Source organism: Acipenser ruthenus, chromosome 32 (assembly GCF_902713425.1).
Source record: "Acipenser ruthenus chromosome 32, fAciRut3.2 maternal haplotype, whole genome shotgun sequence".
Classification (NCBI taxonomy): domain Eukaryota; kingdom Metazoa; phylum Chordata; class Actinopteri; order Acipenseriformes; family Acipenseridae; genus Acipenser; species Acipenser ruthenus.
The window spans coordinates 9,436,196-9,451,381 of record NC_081220.1 but is presented as its reverse complement, the minus strand read 5'-3'; the positions used below and the strand labels follow the sequence as shown (position 1 = coordinate 9,451,381).

Sequence of the window (15,186 nt, the reverse complement as noted above, 5' to 3'; positions counted from 1 at the left end):
TTGCATTTTTGTTGTAAACGATCTATTAGTGGAAGTAGCTTACATGAGAAATGCCCTCATTTAACATGCTAGGATGATCGACCTCGGTATTCTCCAACTGCTGTTTACATTTTCTAACACGTTATGAGGACGAATACAAAGGTTGACAGCTTCCTTGTAAGTGGGGGTAAGCACAAGTTATTTTCAGATGTAATGTCTATTTTAAACTCAATCTAGTCCTGCGTAGTGCAAAAGACATTGCTATATTTTTATATTAGTCAAGCCCTATTAAAAGTGTTCTTAAATTGTTTTGACATTAGCAATGATCAATTTAAATGTGGTTATTGATTTAAACAACTGAACAATTGTGGGCTTGATGGTTTCTTTTTTCTACGTTTCTACCGGAATGAGATACACACTCAAAATGTGTCCCCTTCCTTCAGCAACCCCCGACTGAAGATTGAAGTGGTCATTCCTTGCAGCGAGTAGGTTCCCGATAACAACACTCATTGTCAGCTCGGTGCTCAGAAGAAAACACTGCCACTCCTCCTGGTGGATACCGAGACCAATCCCTTCAAAACGTGTTTCATTCTAGAAATGATCCTTGCAAATATAGTCTTAACTTTTATTAGCAGACCGTCGCCCCCAACTGGCAAGCTCTACTTCATATGAAACAATGACTGGGCAACAACGAGGTGTTACATTAACAATACAAACTAACCCGAGACAGCCAGGCCGTTAAAGCATACCTTAAGTTTGTCGTGTGATACAAAAGCAAGTATTGGCATTTTTGCATCGTCTGCCTCGTCAAACAAGCTCGAGCCACAGCACACAGCGCTGCTGCATCGGGACACAGATTGTGGGTTTCTAAGCGACTGAATAAACGAGCTGAGACTACTTTTTAAAGAAATTGAAAACATACCTCTAGTCGAAATATTTGCTATTTAGTTAATTAAATTATTTTTTTAAATTTGCAATCACAGACTACATTGCCAAAATAAAAATAAAAAACAACTGACAATCTGATTTGCTCGTATCAAGCTGCGATGAAGCCTATGAGAATCCCTGGCACCATTAAAGGGGAATTAGCTCAAATGGTAGAGCGCTCGCTTAGCATGCGAGAAGTAGCGGGATCGATGCCCGCATTCTCCAAATAATTTTAAAGTATCTGCGTATTTTGTCCCGGCGCATTATGGAGATAAATACAAAGTGTGACAATTCTTTGTAACAGAGAGGCCCACCATGCATGTGTATTTTAATGCACAGTCTGCTAATTTGTAATAATCCCCGGACTGAAAAACTGCAGCGCGTGATATTTTGTAGGTCTTCTTATCTCCTATGTCCGCTAACGCTAGGCACAACGTGCCCGAGTGCTGTAGCAGCAGCCATGAAGCAAGTTAGTTTTTCAGTAGAAATAAGGCTTTGTGTATGGGTGTTTTGAAAAGATCAGTTAAATAGCTACGTATTTTGAAATAAGGATGTATTCATTATTATGAACGATGGCAGAAAGGATATGGTATTATTATTTCCCACGTGTGCTTGACTTGTACAAATCTGATAGAGTTTCAACAAAGGCATTTGACTTGGGTTCATTATTTAGCCTATACTGCCACCTGCAGCATTACTGCGGGTGTCGTTTGCTTCTTTTGACAATAATACGGCTGTTTTCACGGAAAACCGTGAGAGCATGTAGCCGTGGCTGAGTGGTTAATGAACAAACAGAGCTGTCAGAAATGGAATTCGAAGCCACGCTTCCAGGGTAACTGTGATCTGAACGCAGCGCCATAGCTCGCTCAACCATACTGAATTAGACACGTCTTTTCACAACATTGCAGTACACTGCTGAACCTCCGATGTCTGACGCTGCAGTAAATCAACTCGTGTGTGTGTGTGTACTTATTCTTTTTCTGTTTATATGAAGGAGGGCGACCTGTTTTGTCGCATTCTATATGGGATTGTAGCAGCCACACCCAGTGACACCCAGTGAGAGTCCTAATACCGACACTACTAAAAATTAATTAAAAGGTTTGGAATAGGAATGACAACAGAATGACAAAGGCAGAATAACAATTCACAAAGCTTTATTACAATGATCCATGAGTCACATAAATCAGTTCAAATAACTAACAATACAATGTATTAAAGTTGTACTAAAAACAAGGAGGGGAAATTGAATAAAGCCAGCCAATAGCCACATTTTAAAAGCATGGGGTATTAGACCAACATATAGCAGCGATTACACTTCTCTTTAAGAGTGCTAGGTGATTGGAAACAGCTCTTCGCAGCAAGGGTACAACAACAAAAGCCAGATTGTTAATACACACAAGTTTTAACAGTATTAGGGAACGTTAGCTGCAACATTACAGGTTTAACTATATTAGAGCAATTCAACAACAATACAAGTTTAGTTAAGATAATTAGCAGCAACGTTCAGGTTTAGCAGCGCTGTAGCATAAGTAAACAGAACCAAAAGGTGTGGGGACATTTACCTGCTGCTGGAACACTTTTAATCTAACAAAACAAAATTGATGAGACCGGGATTTAACCACACGTCTCAGAGCTTTATTCAACAGACTAGCTCTCGAATTATCCAACACTTTACTTTTGGAATATACTCACACGGCTGTAACACCGCAGACACAGACACAGCGCGTCTCCAGAACACTCATCTACAGCAGCAGCACACCGAATCTCAGGTCCCACGCACCTGTCGGTACTTCCTCCCTCACACCACCTCAAAGAAAGAAACTTTCTCCCGACAGCCCGGCTAGCTCAGTCGGTAGAGCATGAGACTCTTAATCTCAGGGTCGTGGGTTCGAGCCCCACGTTGGGCGTCCTTTTTAAATACAAATTGTAGATGTTTCTTCGAGGCAACGGAGCAATGTCTGATTCTGTTCACATTGTATAAAGTATTGCAACACAATTACTTATTGGTCATTGTCATATAGCAATTGCTATTGTAAAATGCGTGCATCCTTTAAAGCTATACCGATATTGAAATAAAGAATCTTACTTTCGTGGGTTGGCTTCAATCTGATTCTTTTTTTACACTTGTCATTACATCATTCATGGAGCAAGTTAGTATGTGCGTAATAAACCCAATCGGGCCTTGATACAATAGACAACCCTAGTCTGTGCTGAAATGAAATAATGCGGTTTTCTACTAATGCAAACACAGCTTGTCAGAATGGCCGAGTGGTCTAAGGCGCCAGACTCAAGGACGCTGTCTTTCCAAAGAATTGTGTGTTCTGGTCTCCGAATGGAGGCGTGGGTTCAAATCCCACTTCTGACAGTTCACTTTTACTTATTTTTTAAATGAATCAATTTGTTCATTTTACTATAAAAGATTGTTTCAAGGAAATCAACAGCTGATACCAAACTCTTGTCAGCACTCAATACCATTTTAATTTCCATTTTAAATCGGACTAAAATAGCGTTCCTAACACAGATTGCATTTTTGTTGTAAACTGGCTACTTGTCGAAGTCACTGAAAAATATTTTGTGTAGAAACATGTGTTATTTAACTAAAGATTGTTTTAATATTTCAAATAACATATTACTTTGAAAAACATCTCCGACTGCCACTGGATCGTGGTCTCAGGCTGGGATGCGGACCATTGAGAACAGTATAAACGATCTATTAGTGGAAGTAGCTTACATGAGAAATGCCCTCGTTTAACATGCTAGGATGATCGACTTCGGTATTCTCCAACTGCTGTTTACATTTTCTAACACGTTATGAGGACGAATACAAAGGTTGACAGCTTCCTTGTAAGTGGGGGTAAGCACAAGTTATTTTCAGATGTAATGTCTATTTTAAACTCAATCTAGTCCTGCGTAGTGCAAAAGACATTGCTATATTTTTATATTAGTCAAGCCCTATTTAAAGTGTTCTTAAATTGTTTTGACATTAGCAATGATCAATTTAAATGTGGTTATTGATTTAAACAACTGAACATTTGTGGGCTTGATGGTTTCTTTTTTCTACGTTTCTACCGGAATGAGATACACACTCAAAATGTGTCCCCTTCCTTCAGCAACCCCCGACTGAAGATTGAAGTGGTCATTCCTTGCAGCGAGTAGGTTACCGATAACAACACTCATTGTCAGCTCGGTGCTCAGAAGAAAACACTGCCACTCCTCTTGGTGGATACCGAGACCAATCCCGAATGTAACAGGTGGGACCGCGGGAACCAGGAAGTGTTAATTGTTGGCATTATAAATATCGGCACCATAAGGGTGCAAGAGAACCAGGTAGTCGATGTGCAGCTGTGTTTTGGTGTTCCTGTGTTCCCGTGGTTCCCCCTGTGACGGGGGCGAGTCGGCGGATATACTTTTGGACGTCAGTATTCCGGACTCTCCCGAGGAAGTGGAACGCCGCCAGCCACTGTTTCTGCTAGTTGTCTTTCCCTGTGTTTATCTTGCACATTGTTTTTGCTTATTATTGTCCCTTGTTTGTTTTAATTTGTGTACGCACGTTTTTATTTGTCTTTACAGTTTTAATAGTATCGTGCAGCGTTTAGCTAGCTTTTAGTGTGTGTCTATAGGAGCTGCGAGGGAGAGCGTCGCTATTGTAGCTGCTCTGCTCTACAGAGCATTGAACGTTTAGTCAAGTAAGGTGCTGGGTTGTGTTTTCTTTTTGAATTGTGCACTATTATGTTTGTTGTGGTGATTTTGTTTATAGTTACACTGTTAATATATTTACTTTAATAATTCACGTATGGTTTCTTTTGTTTATTTTATCACAGGTGGTGGTTGACTGCCCTTCTGGGCTTTGGTGGGTGGAGCAGCCAAATATTTATTAATTGGATGGACGTTTCTCTATCTCTCCTCTAGGTGTCGCTGGGGACAATAAATAAGCAATTATTCTATTGTGCAAGATATATGGTTAGGATTGTGTGTAATTGCACTGCAGCAATTGTGGGTTTTAGTGTTGTTGTTGATAATAAAGATTTTGTTGGCACAACCAATTTCCATTCTTTTGTCTTTTCATTTATTTGAGAGGGGCTCTGTGTGGGGTACCCAAATATTGCTGCTAGATTAATAAGGTTATGTGAGGTTCTATTTCTCGTTAAACTATAGATGGCATAGTCTGCATCGCGACCTGTACAGTTAAATAGAGAATAGGTCGTGGACGCCACACATGGAAAAAATCCAGTATATTTGTCCAGTACACCGAGATCTCTCGAACGTTTCAATGAGTCAGCCCTTAATAAACACTGTCCGTGTTCATTTCTGTGTAAATGACGTTGTCTATACACAATACCTGCCATGTAAGCCTATTGGTATCAAACCGATCACAATTAATGTGATCCGTGTTTTCAGTCAGATTGATAGTTTTAATCAATCGTCGAAAAAGCAGCAGTGCTTTGCAACTGTAGTTCGTCTTGCGTACCTTTAGGTAAGATACCCACTCAGAACGTGTCCGCTTCCTCCAGCCCCCTAAGGAACACTGGAGGGGTCATCAATAACAGCGAGCAGTTGGCCAAAAACAACACTCACTGTCTCCTTCACGCTCAAAAGCGAACACTCTCACTCTTCCTCGTGGATAGCGAGTCCAAACACTTTAAAAACGCATTTCGCTTTCAAATCGCTATAGAAATGATCCCTGAAAGTATTGTTTTATGGGCAAGTGGCGACCGTCTCCCTCCAACTCTGAGTGGCACCGGTAGCTGTGCCGCTGACAAATTAACAGGAACTTTCATGTAATGCAATTGCTGTTGCCCAGTGAGGTGTTACAACAACATTTCAAACTCATTCCAGACTGCAGGCGGTTAAAAGCTTAATTGGGCTCAAGTTTCTCGTATGATTTGAAATGTAGGAGCCAGTTGCCTCATTTGCATTGTCTGCCTTCCTCCTTTGCACTGTGAAGTCTATCAAATTTGTGCTTAAAATCTGAATACGATTCCCATTTGAATCCTGTATATTTGGTTTCCATTTTAGCAATATGCATACACACTGTTCTGTCGAGCTCCCAGGGTGTTATCCAATAAGACACCATAATCGGTTAGAACGTTTGGCTGTTAATCGAAATTTTGGTGTTTCAAGCCCACGCAGGGATGATGCTTTTTGCATTTCTTAATCGCATTAGAAAATGGCACTATAATACGTTTTTATTTCCTCCAATTACACTGAAGAAAAAATGTGCTGTGTTTTTTTTAATTCAAAAAATTAATTGAAAAAAAAAAAAAAACCTAGTCGTGCTGTTTGCAAAAACCCGGTATCGAAGCAGGGACCATTACAGTCTAACGCTCGCCCAACTGAGCTATTTCAGCTTGACGCGTTTTTTCTATCGAGACAGCATTCTTTTCGTCAATCGCCTTTTTGTTAAGCCAGTAAACCTGCATGTAATGAGAAACGTTCAACAGTTCGGAAACACCACAATAGAATCAAATGCCTTTGCAAATGTGTTTCCAAACTGTTAGTTTTTCTCCCAAATGCGGTTTCTCAAAAAATGGTTTTGCCTACTTTTTAGTATTATTATTACTTTTTCTAGAGTAAGACAAAAAGGCAAACATCCAGGAAATAGTTAAACACTGCTACAGCGCTTGAACTGTCTCAACAAACGTTTAGCTCTAAAACGTGTACATTAAAAGTCTATTAACATCTTCAACACAATCATCTGTTTTCCAATAGCGGTTAATCCACATGGTGATCAATAAAGTGAATGCTGGCTTTGTTCACATATTGGCAAGATGTTTTCACGATTCACGCATATTCTGAACAAGCACACTAGAATATGGTAATGAAAGGACAGGAAAATAACTGCTTTATTGGCTCTGGTCTTGTAGCGTCACCTTGATTACTGTCCGTAAGAAAGTGGCATTAATCAAAAACCTAATTATGTAAGGTTCCCAATGTGCAAATACGCAGCATATTTAAGGAAACCACAGCATTTGTAATGGTGCCAAAATGAACAATCTTTAACAAAATGAACCGAAGCGATATGAAGTACAACCAGTAATATTTCAGACTTCCTGAGCTTTAAACATGTATTAACAATGAACACATACAATCAATTAAAAACAAAGCTTACGTAGTCGGCAGGATTCGAACCTGCGCGGGGAAACCCCAATGGATTTCAAGTCCACCGCCTTAACCACTCGGCCACGACTACATGATCGCACGATTATTTGTGAAAATATCCAAAAGAAGTAAACGAAACCCGCAGTAATGCTGTAGATGGCAGTATAGGTTAACTAATGAACCGAAGTCAAATGCCTTTGTTGAAACTGTCAGATTTGTACAAGGCAAGCACACGTGGGAAATGTAAATAGAATATAATTTTTGTTAACGTTCATAATAATGAATACATCTTTATTTCAAAACGTAGCTATTTAACTGATCTTTTCAAAAAACACCCCCATCCACAAAAACAAAGTAGTTATTTATTTGAACTGAAAAATTCACTTGCTTCATGGCTGCTGCCAGAGCACTCGAGAACGTTCTGGCTAGCTTGAGCGGAATAAGCAGATAACAAGATCTACAAAATATCACATGCCAATAAAACTTACCATAATTATGTTCATTTTATTATTATTTATTTAGCAGACGCCTTTATCCGTGGAGACTTACAGAGACTAGGGTGTGTGAACTATGCATCAGCTGTAGAGTCACTTACATTTACATCTCACCCGAAAAACGGAGCACAAGGAGATTAAGTGACTTGCTCAGGGTCACACAATAAGTCAGTGGCTGAGGTGGGATTTGTGCCTGGGGACCTCCTGGTTACAAGCCCTTTATTTTTAACCACTGGACCACACAGCCTCCTATAACAAAATCACACCCCAGATGGGACTCGAGACCACAATCCATGGCTTAGAAAGCCAGTGCCTTATCCATTAGACCACAAGGGCTGACACGAAAAGCACTTTTGGTAGTAATAAAGAAAGTCGGAACAATAGTATCGTGGTTTAATACAACATATCCAAGCCATCGTTGGTGTTCAAACACAGCAGAGTGTTACATTGGGAAAGTGCCGTACTTGTCAGTACGTATTTGACATTCATGTGGGAAGATTTAAGATTGTGAAGAAGTTTAAATATGCTGCGTATTTGCGCATTGGGAACCTTACATAATTAGGTTTTTGATTAATGCCACTTTCTTACAGACAGTAATCAAGGTGACGATACAAGACCAGAGCCAATAAAGCAGTTATTTTCCTGTCCTTTCATTACCATATTCTAGTGTGCTTGTTCAGAATATGCGTGAATCGTGAAAACGTCTTGCCAATATGTGAACAAAGCCAGCATTCACTTTATTGATCACCATGTGGATTAACCGCTATTGGAACACAGATGATTGTGTTAAAGATGTTAATAGACTTTTAATGTACACGTTTTAGAGCTAAACGTTTGTTGAGACAGTTCAAGCGCTGTAGCAGTGTTTAACTATTTCCTGGATGTTTGCCTTTTGGTCTTACTCTGGAAAACGTAATAATAATAATAAAAAGTAGGCAAAACCATTTTTTGAGAAACCGCATTTGGGAGAAAAACTAACAGTTTGGAAACACATTTGCAAAGGCATTGGATTCTATTGTGGTGTTTCCGAACTGTTGAACGTTTCTCATTACATGCAGGTTTACTGGCTTGACAAAAAGGCGATTGACGAAAAGAATGCTGTCTCTTAAGCAAAATCGCGTCAAGCTGAAATAGCTCAGTTGGGAGAGCGTTAGACTGTAACGGTCCCTGCTTCAATACCGGGTTTCTGTAAACAGCACGACTAGCGTTATTTGTTCTTAATTAATTTTTTTAATTAAAAAAACAGCACACTTTTTCTTTAGTGTAATTGGAGGAAATAAAAACGTATTATAGTGCCATTTTCTAATGCGATAAAGAAATGCAAAAAGCATCATCTCTGCGTGGGCTTGAAACACCAAATTTTCGATTAACAGCCGAACGTGCTAACCGATTATGGTGTTTTATTAGATAACACCCAGGGAGCTCAACAGAACAGTGTGTATGCATATTGCCAAAATGGAAACCAAATATACACGATTCAAATGGGAATCGTATTCAGATTTTAAGCACAAATTTGATAGACTTCACAGTGCAAAGGAGGAAGGCAGACAATGCAAATGAGTCAACTGGCTCCTACTTTTTAAATCATACGAGAAACTTGAACCCAATTAAGCTTTTAACCGCCTGCAGTTTGGAATGAGTTTGAAATGTTGTTGTAACACCTCACTGGGCAACAGCAATTGCATTATATGAAAGCTCCTGTTTATTTGTCAGCGGCACAGCTACCGGTGCCACTCAGAGTTGGAGGTTGACGGTCGGCCACTTGACCATAAAACAATACTTTCCGGGATCATTTCTATAGTGATTTGCCAGCGAAATGCGTTTATAAAGTGTTTGGACTCGCTATCCACGAGGAAGAGTGAGAGTGTTCACTTTTGAGCGTGAAGGAGACAGTGAGTGTTGTTTTTGGCCAACTGCTCGCTGTTATTGGTGACCGCTCCAGTGTTCCTTAGGGGGCTGGAGGAAGCGGACAAGTTCTGAGTGGGTATCTTACCAAAAGGTACGCAAGATGAACTACAGTTGCAAAGCACTGCTGCTTTTTCGACGATTGATTAAAACTATCAATCTGACTGAAAACACGGATCACATTAATTGTGATCGGTTTGATACCAATAGGCTTACATGGCAGGTATTGTGTATAGACAATGTCATTTACACAGAAATGAACACGGACAGTGTTTATTAAGGGCTGACTCATTGAAACGTTCGAGAGATCTCGGTGTACTGGACAAATATACTGGATTTTTTCCATGGTGTAATTGTGCCGCCTGTGATAATGCGTTTGAAACTAGAGATAATGTGAGATAATGTCTGTTACTGGCGGATAGCTAACAAATGTACTCAATTATGTTACAACTTTTGTGTCTACGATACATATACAGTTACTGTATTTCTTGCTCTCATTGTATTACTTGTATTGTAACGCTTGAAATGTTTTTGCTTACGATTGTAAGTCGCCCTGGATAGGGGTGTCTGCTAAGAAATAAATAATAATAATAATAATAACATATCTGTAACATTTATGTAATGCCTGTGTGGTTTTTTCATGAAGTTAATTTGCTAACAGACTGTTCTGATTTGTTTCTAACCGTGAAGCGATCGCTCTGTTTGCCGTATATTTTCTGTCTGTAAGAGGAGTGTCCTTGTGATCCCATATAGAATGCGACGAAACAGGTCGCCCTCCTTAATATAAACAGATAAAAAATAAGTTCACACACACACCAGGTGATTTACTGTAGCGTCAGACATTGGAGGTTCAGCAGTGTACTGCAGTGTTGTGCAAAGTCGTCAGTGTAAGTCAGGATGGCCGAGCGGTCTAAGGCGCTGCGTTCAGGTCGCAGTCTCTCTGGAGGCGTGGGTTCAAATCCCACTTCTGACAAATCTGTTTGTTTATTTATTTCTTAAAACGTCCACCGAATGCTTGGTAATTTGATTTGTTTTTCTTGTTAGTATTCAAATCACAAGGTTGTTAAATGAGAGAAAGTCACCGCAAGCCTGCACCTCACCACATCCTTCACACTGTTAAACTGCCTCATTATGACGAGGCCTCTAATGATGCCTTTCCAATACTTTGAATGTGTTATTGTTCAGTTTAACATGAGAACATCTTGGTAGAACAATCATAATGTCCGCAGGACTTATTTTCCTCGCGTTCAAGTATCAAGTTTTGAGTGTGTGGCCGGTTAGCTCAGTTGGTTAGAGCGTGGTGCTAATAACGCCAAGGTCGCGGGTTCGATCCCCGTATGGGCCACTGCTTTTCTTCTTTAAAGAAACCACAGCATTTGTAATGGTGCCAAAATGAACATTCTTTAACAAAATGAACCGAAGCGATATGAAGTACAACCAGTAATACTTCAGACTTCCTGAGCTTTAAACATGTATTAACAATGAGCACATACAATCAATTAAAAACAAAGCTTACGTAGTCGGCAGGATTCGAACCTGCGCGGGGAAACCCCAATGGATTTCAAGTCCATCGCCTTAACCACTCGGCCACGACTACATGCTCGCACGATTATTTGTGAAAATATCCAAAAGAAGTAAACGAAACCCGTAGTAATGCTGTAGATGGCAGTATAGGCTAACTAATGAACCGAAGTCAAATGTCTTTGTTGAAACTGTCAGATCTGTACAAGGCAAGCACACGTGGGAAATGTAAATAAAATATAATTTTTGTTAAAGTTCATAATAATGAATACATCTTTATTTCAAAATACGTAGCTATTTAACTGATCTTTTCAAGAAACACCCCCATCCACAAAAACAAAGTAGTTATTTAATTGAACTGAAAAATTGACTTGCTTCATGGCTGTTGCCAGAGCACTCGAGCACGTTCTGGCTAGCGTGAGCGGACTTAGCAGATAACAAGATCTACAAAATATTTCATGCTAATAAAACATACCATAATTATGTTCGTTTTTATTATACATGGCAACTTACAGAGACTAGGGTGTGTGAACTATGCATCAGCTGTAGAGTCACTTACATTTACATCTCACCCGAAAAACGGAGCACAAGGAGGTTAAGTGACTTGCTCAGGGTCACACAATGAGTCAGTGGCTGAGGTGGGATTTGTACCGGGGGACCTCCTGGTTAAAAGCCCTTTATCTTTAACCACTGGACCACACAGCCTCCTATAACAAAATCACACCCCAGATGGGACTCGAAACCACAATCCATGGCTTAGAAAGCCAGTGCCTTATCCATTAGGCCAAAAGGGCTGACACGAAAAGCACATTTGGTAGTAATAAAGAAAGTGGGAACAATAGTATCGTGCTTTAATACATCATATCCAAGCCATCGTTGGTGTTCAAACACAGCAGAGTGTTACACTGGGAAAGGGCCGTACTTGTCAGTACGTATTTGACATTCATGTGGGAAGATTTAAGATTGTGAAGAAGTTTAAGTATGCTGCGAATTTGCGCATTGGGAACCTTACATAATTAGGTTTTTGATTAATGCCACTTTCTTACGGACAGTAATCAAGGTGACGATAAAAGACCAGAGCCAATAAAGCAGTTATTTTCCTGTCCTTTCATTACCATATTCTAGTGTGCTTGTTCAGAATATGCGTGAATCGTGAAAACGTCTTGCGAATATGTGAACAAAGCCAGCATTCACTTTATTGATCACCATGTGGATTAACCGCTATTGGAACACAGATGATTGTGTTAAAGATGTTAATAGACTTTTAATGTACACATTTTAGAGCTAAACGTTTGTTGAGACAGTTCAAGCGCTGTAGCAGTGTTTAACTATTTCCTGGATGTTTGCCTTTTGGTCTTACTCTGGAAAAAGTAATAATAATAATAAAAAGTAGGCAAAACCATTTTTTGAGAAACCGCATTTGGGAGAAAAACTAACAGTTTGGAAACACATTTGCAAAGGCATTGGATTCTATTGTGGTGTTTCCGAACTGTTGAACGTTTCTCATTACATGCAGGTTTACTGGCTTGACAAAAAGGCGATTGACGAAAAGAATGCTGTCTCGATAGCAAAATCGCGTCAAGCTGAAATAGCTCAGTTGGGAGAGCGTTAGACTGTAACGATCCCTGCTTCGATCCCGGGTTTTTGCAAACAGCACGACTAGGGCTATTTTTTCTTAATTAATTTTTTGAATTAAAAAAACAGCACATTTTTTCTTCAGTGTAATTGGAGGAAATAAAAACGTATTATAGTGCCATATTCTAATGCGATAAAGAAATGTAAAAAGCATCATCTCTGCATGGGCTTGAAACACCAAAATTTCGATTAACAGCCCAACGTGCTAACCGATTATGGTGTTTTATTACATAACACCTTGGGAGTCTCAACAGAACAGTGTGTATGCATAGAGCTAAAATGGAAACCAAATATATACAATTCAAATGGGAATAGTATTCAGATTTTAAGCACAAATCTGATAGACTTCACAGTGCAAAGGAGGAAGGCAGACAATGCAAATGAGGCAACTGGCTCCTACTTTTTAAATCATACGAGAAACTTGAACCCAATTAAGCTTTTAACCGCCTGCAGTTTGGAATGAGTTTGAAATGTTGTTGTAACACCTCACTGGGCAACAGCAATTGCATTATATGAAAGCTCCTGTCTATTTGTCAGCGGCACATCTACCGGTGCCACTCAGAGTTGGAGGGAGACGGTCGGCCACTTGCCCATAAAACAATACTTTCCGGGATCATTTCTATAGTGATTTGCCAGCGAAATGCGTTTATAAAGTGTTTGGACTTGCTATCCACGAGTAAGAGTGAGAGTGTTCACTTTTGAGCGTGAAGGAGACAGTGAGTGTTGTTTTTGGCCAACTGCTCGCTGTTATTGGTGACCCCTCCAGTGTTCCTTAGGGGGCTGGAGGAAGCGGACACGTTCTGAGTGGGTATCTTACCTAAAGGTGCGCAAGACGAACTACAGTTGCAAAACACTGCTGCGTTTTCGACGATTGATTAAAACTATCAATCTGACTGAAAACACGGATCACATTAATTGTGATCGGTTTGATACCAATAGGCTTACATGGCAGGTATTGTGTATAGACAATGTCATTTACACAGAAATGAACACGGACAGTGTTTATTAAGGGCTGACTCATTGAAACGTTCGAGAGATCTCGGTGTACTGGACAAATATACTGGATTTTTTCCATGTCGTAATTGTGCCGCCTGTGATAATGCGTTTGAAACTAGAGATAATGTGAGATAATGTCTGTTACTGGCGGATTGTTTACAAATGTACTCAATTATGTTACAACTTTTTTGTCTACGAAACATATCTGTAACATTTATGTAATGCCTGTGTGGTTTTTTTTTTCATGAAGTTAATTTGCTAACAGACTGTTCTGATTTGTTTCTAACCGTGAAGCGATCGCTCTGTTTGCCGTATATTTTCTTTCTGTAAGAGGAGTGTCCTTGTGATCCCATATAGAATGCGACGAAACAGGTCGCCCACCTTAATATAAACAGAAAAAATATAAGTTCACGCACACACCAGGTGATTTACTGCAGCGTCAAACATTGGAGGTTCAGCAGTGTACTGCAGTGTTGGGCATAGTCGTCGGTGTCAGTCAGGATGTCCGAGCGGTCTAAGGCGCTGCGTTCAGGTCGCAGTCTCTCTGGAGGCGTGGGTTCGAATCCCACTTCTGACAAATATTTTTGTTCATTGATTTCTTAAAATTTGTTTTTCTTGTTAGTATTCAAATCACAAGGTCGTTAAATGAGAGAAAGTCACCGCAAGCCTGCACCTCACCACATCCTTCACACTGTTAAACTGCCTCATTATGACGAGGCCTCTAATTATGCCTTTCCGATACTTTGAATGTGTTATTGTTCAGTTTAACATAACATCTTAGTAGAACAATCATAATGTCCGCAGGACTTATTTTCCTCGGGTTCTAGTAAGAAGCTTTGAGTGTGTGGCCGGTTAGCTCAGTTGGTTAGAGCGTGGTGCTAATAACGCCAAGGTCGCGGGTTCGATCCCCGTACGGGCCATGGCTTTTCTCCTTTAAGGAAACCACAGCATTTGTAATGGTGCCAAAATGAACAATCTTTAACAAAATGAACCGAAGCGATATGAAGTACAACCAGTAATATTTCAGACTTCCTCAGCTTTAAACATGTATTAACAATGAACACATACAATCAATTAAAAACAAAGCTTACGTAGTCAGCAGGATTCGAACTGCGCGGGGAAACCCCAATGGATTTCTAGTCCATCGCCTTAACCACTCGGCCACGACTACATGCTCGCACGATTATTTGTGAAAATATCCAAAAGAAGTAAACGAAACCCGCAGTAATGCTGTAGATGGCAGTATAGGCTTACATAATGAACCGAAGTCAAATGCCTTTGTTGAAACTGTCAGATTTGTACAAGGCAAGCATACGTGGGAAAAGTTAATACAATATACTTTCTGTTAACGTTCATAATAATGAATACATCTTTATTTCAAAATACGTAGCTATTTAACTCATCTTTTCAAAAAACACCCCCATCCACAAAAACAAAGTAGTTATTTATTTCAACTGAAAAATTGACTTGCTTCATGGCTGTTGCCAGAGCACTCGAGCACGTTCTGGCTAGCGTGAGTGGACTTAGCAGATAACAAAATCTACAAAATATCACATGCTAATAAAATGTACCATAATTATATTCGTTTTTATTATACATGGCGACTTACAGAGACTAGGGTGTGTGAACT

General features: G+C 39.8%; 13 non-coding genes across 13 annotated transcripts; 8 read left to right on the top strand and 5 right to left on the bottom strand.

The window, feature by feature from the left end:
- Positions 1 to 393: 393 nt before the first annotated feature.
- On the bottom strand, positions 394 to 599 carry LOC117395753 (small nucleolar RNA U3). The gene has a single exon (XR_004543674.3). It is a non-coding gene; the product is annotated as a small nucleolar RNA U3 (small nucleolar RNA).
- Positions 600 to 2,740: 2,141 nt separating this feature from the next.
- trnak-cuu (transfer RNA lysine (anticodon CUU)) lies at positions 2,741 to 2,813 on the top strand. The gene has a single exon. It is a non-coding gene; the product is annotated as a tRNA-Lys (tRNA).
- A 347-nt stretch (positions 2,814 to 3,160) lies between these two features.
- Positions 3,161 to 3,271, top strand: trnal-caa (transfer RNA leucine (anticodon CAA)). Its single transcript has 2 exons — positions 3,161 to 3,198; positions 3,226 to 3,271. It is a non-coding gene; the product is annotated as a tRNA-Leu (tRNA).
- A 2,117-nt stretch (positions 3,272 to 5,388) lies between these two features.
- Positions 5,389 to 5,603, bottom strand: LOC117395660 (small nucleolar RNA U3). Its single transcript, XR_004543593.1, has one exon. It is a non-coding gene; the product is annotated as a small nucleolar RNA U3 (small nucleolar RNA).
- A 1,411-nt stretch (positions 5,604 to 7,014) lies between these two features.
- trnas-uga (transfer RNA serine (anticodon UGA)) lies at positions 7,015 to 7,096 on the bottom strand. The gene has a single exon. It is a non-coding gene; the product is annotated as a tRNA-Ser (tRNA).
- A 2,173-nt stretch (positions 7,097 to 9,269) lies between these two features.
- On the top strand, positions 9,270 to 9,484 carry LOC117395665 (small nucleolar RNA U3). The gene has a single exon (XR_004543598.1). It is a non-coding gene; the product is annotated as a small nucleolar RNA U3 (small nucleolar RNA).
- An 811-nt stretch (positions 9,485 to 10,295) lies between these two features.
- trnal-cag (transfer RNA leucine (anticodon CAG)) lies at positions 10,296 to 10,377 on the top strand. Its single transcript has one exon. It is a non-coding gene; the product is annotated as a tRNA-Leu (tRNA).
- Positions 10,378 to 10,675: 298 nt separating this feature from the next.
- Positions 10,676 to 10,749, top strand: trnai-aau (transfer RNA isoleucine (anticodon AAU)). The gene has a single exon. It is a non-coding gene; the product is annotated as a tRNA-Ile (tRNA).
- A 170-nt stretch (positions 10,750 to 10,919) lies between these two features.
- On the bottom strand, positions 10,920 to 11,001 carry trnas-uga (transfer RNA serine (anticodon UGA)). Its single transcript has one exon. It is a non-coding gene; the product is annotated as a tRNA-Ser (tRNA).
- Positions 11,002 to 13,154: 2,153 nt separating this feature from the next.
- Positions 13,155 to 13,369, top strand: LOC117969583 (small nucleolar RNA U3). Its single transcript, XR_004662606.1, has one exon. It is a non-coding gene; the product is annotated as a small nucleolar RNA U3 (small nucleolar RNA).
- A 682-nt stretch (positions 13,370 to 14,051) lies between these two features.
- On the top strand, positions 14,052 to 14,133 carry trnal-cag (transfer RNA leucine (anticodon CAG)). Its single transcript has one exon. It is a non-coding gene; the product is annotated as a tRNA-Leu (tRNA).
- Positions 14,134 to 14,402: 269 nt separating this feature from the next.
- On the top strand, positions 14,403 to 14,476 carry trnai-aau (transfer RNA isoleucine (anticodon AAU)). Its single transcript has one exon. It is a non-coding gene; the product is annotated as a tRNA-Ile (tRNA).
- Positions 14,477 to 14,646: 170 nt separating this feature from the next.
- trnas-aga (transfer RNA serine (anticodon AGA)) lies at positions 14,647 to 14,727 on the bottom strand. Its single transcript has one exon. It is a non-coding gene; the product is annotated as a tRNA-Ser (tRNA).
- Positions 14,728 to 15,186: the final 459 nt, after the last annotated feature.